Source organism: Talpa europaea (genome assembly GCF_964194135.1).
Source record: "Talpa europaea genome assembly, chromosome: 3".
Lineage (NCBI taxonomy): Eukaryota > Metazoa > Chordata > Mammalia > Eulipotyphla > Talpidae > Talpa > Talpa europaea.
Window position 1 is genome coordinate 111,981,411 of NC_140069.1, and position 8,170 is coordinate 111,989,580.

Genomic DNA, 8,170 nt, shown 5'->3' on the forward strand with positions numbered 1-8,170 from the left:
AAAAACCAAGGCGGAGGAATTTAATCTTTGTCTCCTTGATCCCTAACCTTTCTGTAGAGAACGCCCTCAAGCTTGTCAACATCTTCTTATAGTGATGATATATTTCAACTGGGGAGTCAGAATAGTCCGCTGGGTTACAGACTTTTTATAATATGCTTGATCATGGTAGAGCCAATCATGTTACTGAAAAATATAACTTTTTGCATAATATACTTCCAGTATTCTCATCTACCACAGTTGTAAGAAGATTGGAAATTTCAAAAATGAAAGTGTTAACTGCTTATGATAAACCATTATTAGTCTTTAGGCCCCAAAAATGCTATAGACCCTTATTTCCTGAATTCCAGGTAAATTTGAAGTTTTTGCTGAAGCAGAAAAACAAGGAGAAATTATCAAGTGTAAGTGAGGTGTATACTGACATGGAGATAAAATATCTAAAATAAGATATTAGTGAACTCTTAGTAAATGAGAGAAGTTGATGGAACCAGGATGCAGGGAAAGCAGAGGCTTCCAAGGTGTCCTGTAATACTTTATTTTATAACCTAGGTGGTGAGAATGGGAGTGTATATTATTATTTTTACATAAATAAAGACAATAAATTTCATTTATTTTAAATTAGCTTATAATAAAGATTACTTAATTATATATCAAATATTAAATTTAAGGTAATTTTAAATTGAGTTATTGCAGTAACATTATAATATTAAAATAAAATATGGGGTTGTACAGGGAAAGGAAAAGGAGTAAGGAGAAAGACTGAAAAAAAAAAGGAAAAATAAAGGGGGGGGTGGAAATAATGACTAAGAGAGAATAAAATAGTTGAGCAGTCTGAGCAAAATGGAAATCCCAAAGGGAAGCTTGCAAAGAGAAATGTTGGTTATAATGACATACTAAGAGGAACATTAAGATGGTGATATAGTAACTAATATTTATGGAGTATTTTCCAGACAGTATTCTTACTTTATGTGTATTAACTCATTGACCATGATAATCGCTCTATGGGATAGTTTCTGGTATATTTCCATCTTCACATCACTAAACTAAAACAAATGAAATTCCACTAAACTTGAAAAACACACATTCAGTAAATGCCAGAGTGGGAATATTAAACTCTTTTCAGACAGGTTTATTTCTTAACACCATGCTGTTGAATGTCTCCAAGAATCTTGGGCCCCAGCTAATGAGTGACTATTTTTCCTAACCTATCTGGTTAAGTCTCCATGAATCTCCTTCAGTCTTCTCTGGAATACAATTAGTCATTTATGGTGATTTTACTTGATTTCATGGAAACCACAGAAGCTGTTTCAGAAGTTATGAGATTAAAATTCCTTCTGAGTCTATACTTTTACCTTTACCTTTTAAGAAGAGTTTCCTTCCTCTTCTCAAGACTAGTTCATCCTTTATAAGATAATGAGTTTGGCATCTGTGGCAGACATATTAAGTATTAAATGCATTCTCTGTTTCACTGTATATTTCTCTAGTTCAGGTTTTCCGTTTTCTTCCCAAAGAAACAATAAGGCTTGCATGATTTGCATTTTTGCATAGAATTTTTCAGGTATCACATTCATTAAAGAAAAAATCTTCATTAAAGAATATAGTTAAATAAAGCAATCTTCCATATTCTCAGCTTAGTCTTAATCCAAAACCCACTGAAGGCAATGTCAAGTTTGGATATTTATATAAAGAAATTATCACAAATAGTTACAAACAAGGAAAACTGATGATTCTATTTGTTTTTCAAAATATCATTATGTAGTATAGTTCTCTTAATTTATTTCTTATATCATTATGATGACCTTATTGTATATGCTTATTAATATTTTATCATTTGAGCTGGACGAAGTCATCACATAACAGAATTACATATGACTCACCAAGTTGGGGGAAAATATCATCATAATCATTGAAATTGATTACTGTACCTGATTATTCACAACCCGGTTGCTGAGATCACCTCCTTTCAGCCCAGCATTCTGTAGAACCCAAATCCCATACCCTCCCTCTCCACCTCAGTTCTTATCAAAAAATTTGAATGAAGATGTGAAGAAAATGTAAATTTTTTCCAGCAGGATATAGTGAACACACCAGAGGCTTCAAAGTCAGTGACCTCAGCTTATTTCCAAAGATGCTCTGGTGGCTGTGCCTTCCTAAACTTTCGTAATCTTTGTTAACATGTAATCAATCTCTGTTTCACTCTCAACAAATCATCTAAATTTAGCTTCAATTTTCTCACCTATAGAATAGGTAAGACTGGGACTCCCCTCGTGGCACAGTGGTTAAGTGCTGGGCTGCGAAGCTGCCCACAGCCTCTGCAGCGCCGGTTCCATCCCTGGCTGCCAGCGAGGGTCCCACATGGTGCGCAGACCTCTCCTGCCATGCCCACTGCTCCCCTCAGCAGTGTACTTCTTCACTCTTCCTGTTCTGCTCCCTGCTCTGGCTCTGGTGAATTCTCTCACCCTCCTGCACTTCTGATTGTGCCTAGTGCTTGTATAAATAAATAAATCTTTTTAAAAAAAGAAAAGAATAGGTAAGACCTCCTTCACATGGTGGTTGTGAAAATCTAATGAGATGATACATCTAAGACATATAACACTGCCTTAAACTAATAAGTATTTAAGCAATTGTTAGTTTCCTTAACTTTCATTAACTCAAATGTTTAGCCACCATTTTGACTATTTGCAGCCTCAACATCTCTGAAATTACATGGATAAGAAGAAAGCAAATGACAAACTATCTTTTCAGTATACTTGTATAGTATCAAATACCCCAGGTTTTTACCTTGACCATCTTTAATTCCCCAGATATTTGATCATTGAATTCTGATCAGTTATTTATGTCTTACTAGTATCACAACAATCATTGGATAAAGGCATCAAGGATTAACTCAACACAGATATAAGATCAAATAATCATTGCTGGTAGTTGGTCTCTGCACTTGTACTTTGTTGTTTTAAATGTGCCTCCATTTTAATGTCTTTTGTTACTGTTTTGGTAACCAGATTTCTGGTCTTCCCTATTTATCTTTCACCCCTCTTCAATCCATTCTCCTGAGAACTGCAAAGGCAAACTTTTAAGTGTGTACATCTGATCACAACATCCCCCCAGTTCAGTGCTTTATAACCCTAAAATTGTAAAACCTTAAATGGCCTTCAAGTTTTTCTCCTATAAATTTACCCATTTCTTTCTTTTGCAGCCTCATATTAAACCACTCCTCCTTTTTTATTTTGCTTTTTTGGCTGAAAATTGCTTTTTATATTTTTTTTCATTGATTATAACAGTTATCACTCATTAGTTTGATAGTTTCCATAAATTTGTATTTCAGTTTCCTCATTTTGTCATTGACATGCTCAATAGGTTGTTCAACATTGCTATTTTTTCCAGTTGTACAATTCCCATTTGATTCTTTTTCTTACAGTTTTCAATTCTTGGGAAAAATTTCTGCTTTCTTTATTTCTCCATAGTTTTCTCTCTTTCCTTAAATACTGAATACCTTATGCTTCCCAGGCGGGGACCTTACTTGTCAACATCCACTTTCATCTGATGGGACAGTTGACTAATTTGTCCCAAAGGGATGAAGGTAGAAGTGATATGTTTTAAGCAGTTAGAAGTGGAAATTCATTGTCCATCTTTTTTTCTCCCTTTTTTTTTTTTTTTTTTTTTTTGGTCCACCAGTAAAGTACTCCAGAGTCCTAGGAGGCAAAGGTCTTGATTCACTAAATTTTACCACTAGGAGAAACTTGGTGCTTAGTAACAGGCATGACTGCTTTGGATTACTAAATGAGCAAACAAACAAATTCCCATTACATTAAAATACGTTTTATTTCTCAATAAATCAGTGTTAACCTAATAGAATTATCAGTGTAATCAGAAAAAAATCTTACAAAATAATTTTAGACTGAGTTCATCTTTCCCCTATTGAAATATCTAAATTTATAAAAATCACATGAGTATGTAAGTTGTTTTGTGACTATTTTAACCAGTTCTAAGATTTGAATCTTTACAGATACAAAAATGACTCTTCTATAGAATATCCCTTTAAAAGAACAAGATAAAAATATATTGTTTTATATAATTTAGCATAATCTTCAATTTTAATTTTTAAGGGTCTTGGTTATGTTAAGTATATATGAATAAGATCTAATCAAATCTACTCCGGGTTTGGAAGAATTTTTTAAAAGATATATATGTGTATATATCTTTATATATATATATGAATATTAACAAGAGTATTATTGTTTTATCTTAAATGGGTATAAACAGAAAAAATAATATAGATGATAACACAGATATTGGGACTATCATGACAAAAATTAACCTATTTAGTTTTTTTTTGAAGACATTTTTATTTATTTATGCATATAAGAACTGTGTCTAGGCCAGAAGTGTAGAGGGTGAGAGGATTCACCAGAGTGGGGAGCAGAATAGGCAGATTGACTGAAATACACTGCTGAGGGGAGCAGCAGGTGAGACAGGAGAGGTCTGCTGCACTATGAAGTTTAGCTCCTTGGCCAGTGCTGCAGTGGCTGGCAATAGCTTGATAGTATTGAGACTTTAACCTTGGTGCCACCAGGGAGGCCCCTAACCTATTTAGTTTTGTAAATTATTGCTAAAGTAGTCATAATACTTGGGAGGCTTGATTTCCTTCATGGTATCAAGGTAGCTATTTAATAATGTTACTTATAGGGCCTCCCTGGTAGCGCAAGGTGTTAAGACTCAACCTATGAAGCTGCTTGCAGCCACTGCAGCACAAGTTTGATCCCAGGCCAGCCAGGAAGCTACCACATGGTTTCATTTGTTCATTTGCTTTGTTCTTTATTATGCTTACAAAATTCTCATTTAAATTCCTAAACCTCAGCCAGTGACATTCTCTGTACTCGTGCTCCTATATATTATTCTTATTGATATAATAGAAATGAAGAACATAAATATCTGTCTCCAGATGATACAGATTTCCTTGGATAACTCAGAGACTTGAAGCAAGGTAGCTGACTTACAATTCTATACTTCTCTACTGAATTATTTTTATTCCATAACCATATTTTCTTTGGAGTACAAGGGTTATTCTTTTGCCCAAAGCATTGAGATCTGTTCCTATTTTTTAACCAGTAAAAGTTTTTATTTTTAACTTTAATTCCCCAAAAGGATTCTGTGTCCCACATGAGGATAATCTAATTTTAAACAGTGGAAAAATGAATGAAATGTCTTTCATTGTCATATAAAGTCAATTTTAGAAATATTTAAAAACATGCTAAAGTACTTCTTGTTAAATTGTTAAGTATAATTCTTGCTAATTTATTTGCATGGTACATTAAATAAAAGATCCTAATCATTTTATTACAAGGTAAAATAGTTAAAATATTACAAGGTAAAATGAGTCTAATTCATATTATCAAAACCAAAATAACTTTTCATACAGCCTGGAAATATCATCTTAAGGTGATAGTTTATCTGATAAGCGGATTTTTTAACATGTCAAATGGATACTTATGTTAATGAGAGAGGCGCTTCCACCCTGATGGCTTGTACCCTTCTTAACTAACCTAGCGTGATGACTTTGACAGTGGATTTTTAAGTCAAGTAGGGGAGCAAGATGGCCTTCAGGGACATGTGTGTTCATAAGAATGAGATCTTTGACACATCTCAGCTCTCATACTGAAGAGCGAACTTCCAATGTGGAGGGCCTGCCAGCATCAGTGAGTTTGATACATGAAAGGCAGCAGGAGTTCTGACAGGCAATTTAACTCAGGAATTGGTGTTAACCTAACACCTGGTAATAAAGCTCACCTCACTGAATCACCATTCTTACCATATACCAAGATAATCCACCAGGGTTAGAAGTTTTGCACTGAGTTAGTTTATTGAGTTAAAAAATGTGCATGGAGTGTGTTATTCCTTTTAGGCCTTTCTCTACTTTGCCCTAGTTCAGATCACATGATCTCCACTTAAAAACATTCCATTCCTAAATAATCAGTAGACATCCCCTGACCTATCAGTATAGCATGAGAATCTGTTACATGAAAACTCTTGGTCTCATCCAGATGTACTAAATCAGAAAATCAAACTTGGATCAAGTAATTTGTATTTTGACTTCCAGGTATTTATAGTGCATCCTCAAATTTAAGAAACACTGAGATTCATGAGCAGTACAGTACCTTTGGGTTTACAGCTATATCATTCTCCTGTCATTAGAAATTTCTACCAGCAGCTCCACAGTCCAACATCTATCTTAATCTCCTAGTACTGAATATGTTCTCTACAAGTTTATCCCTTCCAGGAATTGACAGTAGAACAGATTTCAGTTATGTTGGGTTTACATTAAATAGACATAATACTAAATTTTAATTAATGTTTCTTGCATGTGATGCTTTGGCTTGTTTACCTACCAGTCTTCTTTCTTTTGCAATATATTTATTGAGTGCCTGCTAATGGCCCAGGTGTTTCACTAAAAAATATTGTCCGTAACACTTGAAGCCTTATTGTCACTAAAAAATATTGTCCATAACACTTAAGTTGTACCAGTCATCTCTCCCTCCCCCTGACATACATATAATTGAGATATGGTTGATATACATTCATCCATTTAAAGTATATGATTCAGTGGTTTTAGTATAGTAACAAAGTTATGTAACCATCACCATAATAAATCATTTTTTAAAGATTTATTTATTTATGCATATAAGAACTTGGGTACAGGCCAGAGGTGTAGGGAGTGAGAGGATTCACCAGAGACAGAGTGGGGAACAGAACAAGCAGTCTGATGGAAATACACTGCTGAGGGGAGCAGTGGGCGAGGCAGGAGAGGTCTGTTGCCTCCTGTGGGTTAGCTCCCTAGCCAGCCGGGAATTGAACTCATGCTGCAGAGGCTGAGGATAGCTTCACAGTGCTGTGCTTAATCCCTTGCGCCACCAGGGAGGCATAATAAATCTTGAATTATCTCATCATCCCCAAATAATACTCGATAGCCATTATTAGTCACCTCTATTTCCCTCAAATACTCCACCTTAATCCTAAGAACACACTAATGTACTTTCTCTATAAATTTGCCTATTCTTGTCATTTATTATGACTAGAATTATAAGATTTATGGTCTTTTGTGACTGGCTTCTTTCACTTAGTGTCTTTTCAAGGTTCATACATGTCATAGCATGTATCAGTACTTTAATTTTTATTGCCAGATAATATTGCATTGAATGGATTGACTACATTTTATCCATCAATGGATAGACATTTGGTTTATTTATACTTTTGACTATTATGAAAATTGCTGCTATGAACATTTCATATACATATTTTTGTGTGGACATGTTTTGTATGTTTTCATCTCTTTTTGATGACTACCTAGGAGTGGGGTTGCTGAGTCATAAGTTAGCTCTATGTATAATCTTTTCCAAAGCAGCTGTTCCCTTTCACATTGGCCCCTGCAGTGCAATTTATAAGTTTTTCGACTTGGGTATTCTGGATATGAGTTTCAAGTTTTAAAGGATTATTTTTTAATAACAATGTGCACAATGCATCTTAAGATTAGAAAATAAATGGATGTCTCATATAAACATGTATTTGTTTATGATATGCAAACACATGCATTTAGCCCATTTTCAGGGTAGTAAGTAGAAACATGTAAATTCATGAAGCACATGACTCTTTTTAGGATGTTTAAGTTTTAGCAACTTCTTAATAACAAATGAATGCATAAATACATTTACATGTATGAAGGCATCAATAAAGACACACACCTAACTTTCTAGTTTGCATCAAATAATATGGTGAGTTCTACAGGGTTCTGTTATGTATTCATGTCTATGTGGTACATTTGTGTGAAAAGGAAAACTTGGCTTTATTCTTAATGAAATAAAATCTTGATATCAATTAAATTAAGTGATGGTCATCAACCCATGTTAATTGACAGATATTTTCAAAGATATTAACTTTAAGGTGTTTTGAAATCTGTTAGGCTTTATGACTAGAAATAGTGATTCTAGACTCAGCAATTAAAGCTAAGCAGAAATGTACACTTAAGTTATTAACTAAAATCTATACATTCTTGGGCCTCCCTGATGATGCAGGGGGTTAAGCACAGCACTTTGAAGCTATCCTCAGTCTCTGTAGCACAAGTTCAGTCCTCATTCGATTCCCATTTGATCCCAGTTTGATCCCCGGCCAGCCAGACAGC